This window comes from Mesoplodon bidens (assembly GCF_964165515.1).
Source record: "Mesoplodon bidens genome assembly, chromosome: 14".
NCBI lineage: Eukaryota > Metazoa > Chordata > Mammalia > Artiodactyla > Ziphiidae > Mesoplodon > Mesoplodon bidens.
Window position 1 is genome coordinate 57885850 of NC_138170.1, and position 12082 is coordinate 57897931.

Genomic DNA, 12082 nt, shown 5'->3' on the forward strand with positions numbered 1-12082 from the left:
TCGTGTCCCCTGCATCGGCAGGCAGACTCCCAACCACTGCGCCACCAGGGAAGCCCAAGCTCAGTGTTTTTAAGGATCCCTCCGGCTAAGATATTTTGTGAAGTGACATGGACAAAAGGCTGTCATCTATCTCTTGTCTTTTTCCTGTGTCCTCTTCCACTCTCCTTTTCTCAGGTCTGTGGACAGAGTAATGGTCTAGCTAAGGATCACACTCTATCTGCTTCACAAAGAAGGAACTCATCCTGTGTCCTTCCACTTTCCTGATCTACTCTGGGGTCTCCTTTCTCCCTTCTGTCTGCTGCAGAGAGCTAGCTCCTTATTGGCAAACGCAAAGTCCTGGGGGTGCACTTGCTTTGCAAGAGCCCGGCTTTCATTTTGTAAGCAAACCAAAGATACATGAGGTATTAGATGGTTTATGTTATCCAGCACTGAGCTTGGGTTTTGTTTTGTTGCTGCTGTTGTTTTGTTTTGTTTCATCTTGGAAAGCACTTTAAACTCCTTGTTGCCATAGATGATGGCACACCATAAATAGACGAGCTGGACGCCACTCTGACCTGGAAGAATACCATTCTTGCCCATAAGTGCACAACATGCCCTTTGATCAATAACATCGACAAAGAAGACTACACATGGCTGAGAGAATAGCTATTAAGCACAAGTGAAATTGAAACTTCAATTTTCAAATTGCACAATTCCTAAGGATTAAAGTAAATCCTTGGCCAGGATCCCAAGAAGACTCCATCTAGCAGCATTGCCAGGAGATATCCCGGCACTCTCAGTATGTAAAATCCCAGAACATTATTTACAGTACTTTTATTTTACCTCAACTTGCTAACCGCATCACCTTATCTTGCACAAATTTACAACGTGTTTTTTTTTGTTTTTTTTTTTTTTAATTTTTCAGAATTTTTAAACTCATAACGGAGTGGTAATAACCAATGCAGTTGAATATTTTAGGAAATTTGACAGGATCAAAGCTAGAGAGAAGCATTAAATAATGATAGAAATCTCAAACCTTATGTAGTATAAAGGAAAGAAATATTTTAAATCAATATTCAGAATATAATGCAACGATCATATGTTGATATACAAATCATTGACGAATTATGGGGGCAAATTATGGCTTTTTCGATTCGTCCTTAATTTCACCAATTTATGCATTTACACATGTGTATTATTACTTCTTTTCTGTTGGCTTTTATGTTCTTGATAGATTAATTGGTCCAAGGGAATTAAATTACAGTCACCTCTTATCTGATGTCAGGCATCGTACTGGATGCTTTATATCAATATAAACACTCCCTAATATACTCTACCAAACACTGTAGGAAGTAGGTATTTTTAGCCACGTTTTACAAGTAAGAAATCTCAGGTTCAAAGACGTAGCCAGAAAGTAGCAGAGCCAGAAGGTAGCGATCTAAAAACTTCAGAAAACTTCCACCAAACTTTTCACTTATTTTTGCATTTAAAGGTGGTAAGCATTTAAAGGTCTGAAGCTAACCCTAACCGTAACCCTAACCCTAACTCTAACCCTAACCCTAACCCTAACCCTTGTTTTGGGGCATTTTCAATTTTTTGCTGAATTCTTATATCCTGATATTTGTAATTTCCCTAAGGCCAACCTTAACTAAAATAACTATGTAAAAACACTGTGTCCTTACCTAAGTAGCTAGTCCCAAACCATAACAGGGTGTTTGGTCTCTTTGCCAGTAGGTCTCATCACATTTGTAAGTGAAGGCATCTGCATATTCTTCTTCTGTATATGCAGGGTCTGGCTCTAACCAAAGTGATGGTACTGAAATTATCATGAAACGTGAGCAGTCTGAACACTACATAAAAAGGTATAATTTAAAACAGAGTCCTTTGTGAGATTACACCAATCTTCTGCTTTTTACAGATAAGGAAGCCAGAACCTTGAAAAAGGTAAAGGACCCAAAGAAATGTCAAACATAGATTAAATAGGTGGTCAAAACTTTGTTTTATTTAACTACTTGTGTCTCTTCATTGCCTTATTTGATCATGGATTTGAGGCAGTTTCTATTTATGATAATTATAAAATAAAATGAGAGAATAATTTCCTAAAGCAAGGATGATGAAATGTTCTAAAATTAGAAAGTGGTGATGGTTGCACAGGCTATGAAAATACTGAATGACACCAAATTGTGTACCTAAAGAGTAAATTTTATGGTATATGAATCATATATCAATAAAACTTACTTTTTTCAAAAGAGCAAGACTTTATTTCTTTTAATAGGTTAGAGGATAAAACAAAGGATTGGTGACTTTTTAATTTTTATTTATTTTTATTATTTACTGTCTCTCTTCTCTATTCCATATTAGAATATCACCAGTGAATTGGCCCATCATATTCACTTAATGAATCAAGAACATTGACCTATTGCCACTGATTCTCAATTGTGGAGTATTAGGCCAGGTTTCAAAGTTTCTACTGGGGTTGAAAAATTGTTTTTGAACAAGATTCTGGAATATATTTCCAAAGAGAATGCCTTTTTCCCATGAGAAATCTCTGAGTATATTAAAAGCCATAAACTAAGGGGTCTTGTTGATTTCTATTAAGAAATAGAAAGTTAAATCTGTTGCTCTTATTATACAGGCCTACATTTGTATACAAGCATACATTTCAAACAAAATCTTTTAAGATTAGTACACACAAATTGATCTAGGAATCCTCCTTCAAATTTTTTTTGAATATTTTTTAACATCTTTATTGGAGTATAATTGCTTTACCATGGTGTGTTAGTTTCTGCTTTATAACAAAGTGAATCAGCTATACATATACATATATCCCCATATCTCCTCCCTCTTGCGTCTCCCTGTCCTTCAAATTTATCATAGAATATAACGAGCTCAGAGAAGGACTTGAAAACAAAGATATTCATCCTAGCATTATCATTATTTATAGTAATAACAAAGCTAAAACAAATCTAAATGTCCAACAACTGGAGAATTTTAGGGTACAGTGGAATATTGTACAGTCCTTTAAAATGGGGTTTTTATTTGTTTTAAAATCTATATTATTTTTCTGATTACAGAGATAATAACAATATACATATTATTTTAAGATTTTAAACTGCCAAACATTTCCACACAACTCCTTCTCTTAAGACATAAACAAAATTAAATGCTTGGTGAATATTTTATATGACCATCCTATAATACTGCTTTGCAACTTGCTTTGTTCACTTCATAATGAATCTTTGCACATCACTTTCTGCACATCTCCCTCACTAGCTTGTTTTTGTTTTTGTTTTAACATTTTTAAAAATTATTCAAGACTCAGGGAGATGTTCATGATATAATGTTAAGCGAAAAAAAAAGCAGACTAGAAAACATTAAATATGGTATGATCCTAAATTGGGTAGGAGGGGAAGTGGCAAAGATTATACACAAATTCATATAAAGACTGAAAGAAATACAACAAATTGTTAATTATGGTTAATTCTAAGTGGTAGAATTATGAGCAACTTTATTTTCTTCTATCTAATATTTTGTATTTTCCAAATTATCTATGATGAGCATGTTAAAAATAACACTGGCTTTTTCTGTTTCCAAAAATAATTTCGGTTTCTTGTAGGCAATCTGGAAAATGCAGATAAACCCAAATAAGAAAATAAGAAGTCACTCGCAATCCAACTACCCTGAGATAATAATTGTTGTCTTTTAGATACATTTTTAAAAATTGGGGTATAGGGCTTCCCTGGTGGCGCAGTGGTTGAGAGTCCGCCTGCCGATGCAGGGGACACGGGTTCGTGCCCCTATCCCGGAAGATCCCACATGCCGCGGAGCGGCTGGGCCCGCGAGCCATGGCCGCGGAGGCTGTGTGTCCGGAGCCTGTGCTCCGCAACGGGAGAGGCCACAGCAGTGAGAGGCCCGCGTACAGCAAAAAAAAAAAAAAAAAAAAAAAATTGGGGTATAATTGCTCTACAATGTTGTGTTAGTTTATGCTATACAACAACGTGAATCAGCTATATGTATACATATATCCCCTCCCTCTTGGACCTCACACCCCCATCTTACCCATCTAGGTCATCACAGAGCACCGAGCTGAGCTCCCTGTGCTATACAGCAGGTTCCCACCAGCTACCTGTTGTACACATTAAGTAGTGTATATATGTCAATCCCAATCTCCCAATTAATCCACCCCCCCCAAACAACTTCGTGTGTGTGTGTATTTTACAAAGAAAAAATTACGCTGGCCATAATTTTTGTAAATGACCTTTGTCCCTTTGTCACTTAAATGTAGTGTGAACGTTTAAAAAATTTCACTAGACACTCTTCTACAAAATGTTCTTTTGGCTACACAGGACCATAATTTATACATAGGATTCAGTTATTACCATTTTTGCTTTTATAATTGATGTAGTGAACATTTGTATGAATAGATCTTTGTGCATATATACTGTACAATATTTTCACCTGGATAAATAGCTAGAAATGGAATTGCTGAGTCAGATGGTCTGCAAAATTTTAACGCTTCTGATACTTATTGCCAAGACATTCTTCAGAAAAGATTTAGCAAGTTTTCCTTCCAACAGTGGAATGAAAAATTGGTCATTTTCTACACCTTCAGCACTGCCAGGTGTTAGTAATCTGGAAACTGACTTTTATTATTTTTTCTCTTAGTAGGAAAATGATAAATTTTTTTTTACAGAAAACTTAGAATGTACAAATAAGCAAAGAAAATAAAAATCATAAGGATATCATCAACCACTGATTCTTCCTCTGTCTATATATATGTGTGTATATGCACATATGCATATGTACATATTTACTTCTTAATAAAAGTAAATCATGTAATAAATGGCAGCTAATACTTATTAAGCATTAACTATTAGACTCTATGCTATGTGTTTAAAGTGAATTATCTCATTGACTCCTTATGCCTTTATATAATAGTACTTTTAGTAGTTAATATGTCTATATTTTAAAAAGGAAAGCTGAGTAGAGGGATTAAGAAACTTGCCTTAGGTTATATGGTTAATATGTGGCAGAGCTGAGATTAAACTTTTAGTTTTTCTGAAGATTCCTTGTTCTTATGTCCATTAGGAACCCCTAGAAGGTTTCATATTCCCTGTCATGGGGGATGGCCAACTTTGCTAAAAGCATAAGTACTGACCTAACCCTTTTACTGAAATAAGAGTATTTATTATTTTGAATTTAAAAGATGCTTGTGTATAAATGAGTGGATGAACAAAAAAACAAATAGGGAGGGAGGGACGAATCTTCAGTACAGAAGAATTCCAGATAATATACGTAGATACTGTTCCCTCCAAGAGATGGAGCTTAGCTCCCCTCCCCTTGAGTGTGGGTTGTACTTAGTGACTCTGTTCCAAAGAATAGAGCATGAAAAGGGAACATATAGTGACTTCAGAGTAGAGGGACCTGGCAGAGCCCACCTACCCGTGTGATCCGTGTTAACATCACCAGGGATCAGTCGTCATGGTGATGACATGGACCCCCTGATCTGGTGCGAAGAGAAGGGTCCTCCCCCTCTGGTGTTCTTCCCACAACCCCAGTAGAGTCATGAGAAAAAAGCATCAGAGAAACCCAAACTGAGGGACAGTCTACAAAATACCTGACCTATACTCCTCAGAACTGTCACGGTCTTGAGAGACAAAAACTAAGAAATTGTCTCAGATCAGAGGAGGCCAAGGAGATATGACAACCAAATGCAATGTGGGGTACCAGACGGGATACTGGGACAGAAAAAGGACATTTGTGGAAAAACTAGTGAAATCCAAATAAAACCTGGAATTTAGTTTAGAGTCATGTACCAATGTTGGTTTCTGAGTTTTCACAAATGTAATATGGTAATGTAAGTGTTAACATTAGGGGAAACATCAGCCATATCTTTGCAACTCTTCGTAAATCTAGAATTATTCCAAAATAATTTTTTTTTTTTTTAAAGAAAAGGATGCTTGTTTCAATACAAACACCACTTGTGGGTAGTGGAAATAAGGTTCCAGCTCTGGCAGGCTGTTCAAACTATCAGGGTCTCAACCAGTCTCCTCTCTTTCTTTCTTTTTTTTTTTTTTAATTATTATTATCATTACTATTTTGGCTGCACCATGCAGCATGTGGGATCTTAGTTCCCTACCAGGGATTGAACCCATGCCCCCTGCAGTGGAAGCATGGAGTCTTAACCACTGGACCTCTAGAGAAGTCCCAGTCTCCTCTTTTTCTGTTCTTGCTTCCCAGTTAAGGATCCAGTGTCCAGCCAGAGTGTGGCCAAAAGGAAAAACTCAGATGAGGCAGGGCAGGCTGATCTCTAGAGCTTGATCCCAGGGACACAACTAGTTTTCCTGTTAGGGTTGTTTTTTTTTTTTAATATTTAAGAATTTATTTATTTATTTGGCTGTGCTGGGTCTTAGTTGCGGCATGCGGGATCTTTAGTTGCAGCATGTGAACTCTTAGTTGCAGCATGCAGGATCTAGTTCCCTGACCAGGGATCAAACCCGGGCCCTGTGCATTGGGAGCTCGGAGTCTTAGCCACTGGACAACCAGGGAAGTCCCAGGGTTGTTTTTTTTTTCATTTCTGCAGAACTGAAAGGCCTCTGGTCACTCTTATTGATTGGTCCATTTCTCTGATATATTTCTAACTCAGTTATTAGTGAGCAAAGGAGGCGGTGGTGAGGTCCACTCCTGGGTTGACTTCAAGCAGCAGGGGTTGGGTACTCCTACTTCAGTGCTGGCTGACATCACAAATGAGCATGGAAAAGAAAACTGTGTTAAGATTATCAAGCAGTTCCAACCTGGTCTCAGCAAAAATTGCTCCCACAAAGAAGGGTGGAGAGGATAAGAAGGGTTGTTCTGCCATCAACAAGGTGGTGACCAGAGAATACACCATCAGTGTTCACAGGTACATCATGGGATGGGCCTCAAGAAGAGTGCCCCTCAGGCCCTCCAAGAGATTAGGAAATTGCCTCGAAAGAGGTGGGAAATCCAGGTGTGCACATTGACACCAGGCTCAGCAAAGCTGTCTGGACCAAAGGAATAAGAAATGTTCCATACGGTATCTGTGTTTGGTTGTCCAGAAAATGTAATGAGGAGGAAGATTCACCAAACAAGCTCTATACGGTGGTTACCTGTGTACCTGTCACCACTTTCAAAAACCTACAGACAACATGGATGAGAACCAATTGCTGATTGTCAAAATCATAAAACTGGGAAAAAAGAGAGCGAGAGATCACCAAGTACCCAGAGGACAATATAACCCTGTTTGTTATCTTTAGCTGGACTATCTCTCCAATATTTCTTTAGATCATGAACCAGGGCTGTTTCCCTGGTTACAAAGGCCAACTCACTAGGACAAAGGGCACAATGGTTGTGTTATTCCAGGAATTTGTAATGGCAAATGCCAAGCTTTCATGTGAATATGTGTATGTGTCCTGAGCATTCGGAAGAGACTATTTGTAGACTTGTAGATTACGACAGCTCTCAACCACTTTGTAAACTGCTGCCTTATTTTTTCCCCTTAATAAATCATGAACATCTATTCATATTATTAAATGTTCTTCTACAAATCTTCCACAAATGTGATCTTCTCAAAATGACTAAATAAATTAAGAGGTGCACATCAAAGGAATACTCTGTGTATTTGAAAGAATGAGGTAGTTCTCCATGTGCTAATATTGAACAATCATATTCAAGAATTAAGTATAAAAAGCCAAGGGCAGAGCAGTGTGGATAGTAAGCTATCATAAAAGAAAAAATGTATATGCATATATATTATTATATGTAATATATATATGGAAGACTGTCTCTGGAAGGATTGAAAGGGAAACTGATATCAGTTGCCTTCAAGAAGGAAACTCAGTAGCTAGAAGACATGGGTGGAAAAAGGTTTATTTTTTTTTTTACTGTATAGCCTTTTATATTTTTTAAAAAAATTTTGTAAGACACTCATGAATTATTTCAAGGACTAATTTTTAAAAATTACAACGTTATAGTTAGTGCCTGCCTAGTACATACATTAGGTTATTTCCAATTATCACTATTATATGTAACGCTTCATGCCACACACCTTAGTAGCTAAATCTTTGCCTATATTCTAATTTCCTTCAAATAATTACTGTACATGAACTTGCTGAATCCAAAGGTGGGAACAGTTTTAGGCTTTTGGATATGTTTTGCTAAACTCTCCAGAAATGAATGAACTTAACATATTTTATTTCGCTACACCCTCACTAACAAGAAAAAGGTTCTATTTCTTTTTACTTTGATAGGATAAAATATAATATAGATGTGTATGCAAGCACTTAAATCTTACCATCCATGCGCTCCTTATGAAGCAAAACAAACCATATAATTATACATATATATGTGTGTGTGTATATATAGTATAAAATATAATGGTGCTTGCATATATGAGTACATGTTCATAGTTTTTATCAATTATAGATTCTAGAGTCAGAATAATTTCCTCTCACAACTGTGAAGACAGGGCTCCATTATCTTGCTGGTCTTGAGTCTGACACTGTCTGACTTGGACCCTTTGTAAGTTACCAGATCTCTTTCTTCCCCTCTGGAAGCTTTTAGAGTTTGGGCTTCGTATTAATTGGCTTTCACTAGATTATGCTGCGTGACAACCTCAAAATCTTAGTAGCTGACAACACCAAATATTTATTTCCTGCTCATGTTACTGGTCCGTGGCTGCAGTTTGGCTGCTGCAGCTCTTCTCCAGGTGGTGGATTGAGAATGGGCTCGTGTGTCTTCTCGTTCAGGGATCGAGGCTAAAGGAGTGGCTCCCATAGGGGCTATGTCCTTCTCATGGCTGAGGGCCCAGGAACAAAACGCCTGGGGGAAACTTGCAGTGCCTCTAGAATCTTCTGCTCAGAAACAGTACAAGTCACGTCTGCTCACCATGTGATGCTTAAGGCAGATCTCTGAGCCAAGCAAATCACAGGAAAGGGGGTGGTGAATAAGCCTTCTCCTTGGAATTCTCAATTTTCTTCTAGGAAGTGTCCAGACATAAGTTCAGCTCCTTAAGTTTTACAAAAATTTGACTCATCTAAAGCAATTTGTGGGTAATAGTCTTTACTAAGCATTGGAAGAAAATGAGAAGGCAGAGGTGGGGTATTTATAGCAGTGGCACGAAAACAAGTTCAAATTTGAATCTGGACATTCACGAGCATAAAAGTCCTTTGACTCCCCTCCCGCAGGGGTCTTTTTTCTCCCACCTCCCCCCATGCAGCAACCGTACATCTTGCTCTCCCCTCTGTCCTCCTATCTGTCCTCCTCACCCCCTCCCTCTCTTCAGTTCTTGGAATTTGGGGATCGATATTCTGGAACTTGAGCAGGAAGCAGGTGACCTGACAGAGGAAGATTAAATGTGCCTGTCTCAGTTATCTTTTGCTGCCTAACAAACCACCCCAAAACTTAGCAGCTGAAAACAGCCCTTTTATTATCTCTCCCAATTCTGTGGGTAAGCTGGAGCCCAGCAGGATGGTGATTTCCACTGGTCTCAAGTGGGGTTCTGATGCTGCTGCAGTCAGATAGCTGTGGGGCTGGAACCTCCAAATGGCTCCACTCACATGTCTGGCTGGGAGGCTGGGCCCAGGTGGGCCTCTCTCTCTACCCCTGTAACACCAGGCCCTTTCTCTCTCCAGGTGATCTCTCCAGAAAATGCCTCCAGCAGGGCAGCAGGCCTTCTACACGTTTCTCAGGCCTCCAACATATGCAAGAGCACAAGCTACCAGGCCTGCCTAAAGCCTAGGCCCAGAGCAGGTAGGCTGTCACTTCTGCCACTTTCTGCTGGTTAAAGTGAGTCCCAGGGCCAGCCCAGGTTCAGGGTGGCAGGGAAAGCACAGAAGCGTGGCTGGGGACCACCTTTGGAGAAGAACACCGCAACGCCTGACACAGCAGCTAATAGGATTCATGCCTTTGTTAAGTGTACTCATAAAGTAGTAACCAAAGTTAACAGCATCTTAAATATTATTAAATATTATTATTAAAGTTATTGATACTAAGCTGAATCTTAGTAGCTGACAACACCAAATATTTATTTCCTGCTCGTGTTACTGGTCCGTGGCTGCAGTTTGGCTGCTGCAGCTCTTCTCCAGGTGGTGGATTGAGAATGGGCTCGTGTGTCTTCTCGTTCAGGGATCGAGGCTAAAGGAGTGGCTCCCATGGGGGCTATGCCCTTCTCATACTTATTAAATATTAAAGTATTGATATTGGGCTGAATATTATTACTTTGTTTTTGTTTGTTGACTGAAGATTTTGATCCCTTTTATCCCTCATTTCCACCATCCTTCCCTTCCAAATAGATACAACACGATTTAGTGCCTCTGCTGGTACCGTCATACCTTTAATTGATTTTTTAAATTAATCAACTACACTCAGTTCATAAGGTGAGAGATGCTTATTGCAGCATCATCTCGCCTCTCTTTACCTAAGTTCTGTCTGCTGTAATTTGTAACATTGAGGTTGATAACATTTACCTGTTCTGCAATCAGACTTGTTTTCCATGCCTCTCTGTAGGCTGATTCTAAAAGTTCAAAAACGGTAGGCAGTCAGGGCAGGTCTTGGGGACCACTGCCAGAACTCGGACTTGGACTTTGAATGGGATGAGGAGTCCTTCGAGTCCTCTTCTGCTGTGTCCTCAGCCCTGACTCTGCTGGCCACCTGCAGTCAATGTTTTCTAAATGAAAGAAAGGAGGGGAAAGAAAGATGCGGGGTGGGGGGGAAGTGGGGGGAATCTGTGGCGATTTTAATCCACCACACCTGCTGCGGAGAGGGTGGGAGTTCAAGGTGGGGCGATCTGACCAGGAGTACCATGGAGGACCATACCATACTGCCCACTGTACATCTGAATAGAATGGTATGACTACATTTCCTTTTTCCCTAAGTGTTGCATGCAAAAAAAAAAAAAAAAGAGTTTTACTTTCATTTGATTAATAGCTAAGTATGCATAGAATTCTGTATTAGAAATACCTTCCCCCATAATTTTAAAGGCATTGTTTCGTAGTATTCTAGCATCCAATCATGCTGACAAGTTGATCAATTTGATTTTCACTTCTCTACAGATTACCTGTTTTTGCTTTTGTTTGTGAGTCTGTTTCCTCTGTTTTCTCAAAGTTTTTAGTGCTCCTCTCTTTACCTTTAGTCTTCAGAATTTTTACAGGGCTGAATCTAGGTGCAGGCTTGTATCCTCCCCTCCTCCCTCCCTCCCTCCCTTCCTTGTTCTTTCATGTCTTTCCATATATGGGCAAAGCTTGTTGATTGACAGGTTTCCTTGAAGGCGAGCAGCTGAGGAACAGCCTGGAGTTCCTAAATGCCGACACGACACGCGGGGCTTTGTTCCATTCCATTAGAGGGACCCCCTGTGCTTTGTGTCAGGGTTGGGTGGGAGTGATAAACGCTTGTTGCCAGGCGTTTCTGCGAGGCTTCGGGGAGGTAGGTGCGCGGGGCTGGCTGCCCCACGTGCAGACGGGAATGAATACCAGTCTCTCCCGTTCCCCATCTTACTGCCTCTTTGTACCTGGAATTTCCAAGCCACCTTGCCTAGGTTCTTCAAGGCATATCCGCTTTCTCCAGAGCTGTATTCCTTTGTCCATACTCCACGCTGTAACTCTTTCCACATTTCATCATTTAGCCTCTCCTTATACGTTAGCCATCTTCTGTAGACCTGTTGAAATCTCTCATCTGCTGTGGCTTCCCCTCCAGTTCTCTTTGTTATTTCAGGTTTCTTTGAAGCTACTCAAGCAGAAAGCCTGAAGTCTATCAATTTCTCTGCTTCGGAAGCACAATGTCATATAAAAGATAAAAGGGGGAAAATATCCACTATTCAAGAAACCTTTTTCTTCCTCTCCCTGTGTTCCTTTCTTGATCCCTCAAATAGCATCTATGATCTTTTGGGAGAGTGGAGGATGAGCCTCCACCTTTTCTTCCACCTTAGCTCGCCCACTCTTTCTAAAGAGGAGTAATCGTCTGATGGGTGAGGTCAAGAAAAGGGTCTTGCGGCTGGACCCCTTCTCGTCTTTCTAGGGTCAGCCTGTCCTTAGCAGACCTGAATTCTCTCTCTTTAGCCTATTGTGTCAGTGAGTCCAATGTTAGCAGA

The 12082-nt window shown here is 39.7% G+C and overlaps 1 pseudogene across 1 annotated transcript; it reads left to right on the top strand.

Moving 5' to 3' along the window:
• The first annotated feature begins 6519 nt into the window (after positions 1-6519).
• On the top strand, positions 6520-7167 carry LOC308628021 (large ribosomal subunit protein eL31-like; annotated as a pseudogene). The gene has a single exon. The product of its transcript is annotated as a large ribosomal subunit protein eL31-like (transcript).
• The last annotated feature ends 4915 nt before the right edge of the window (positions 7168-12082 follow it).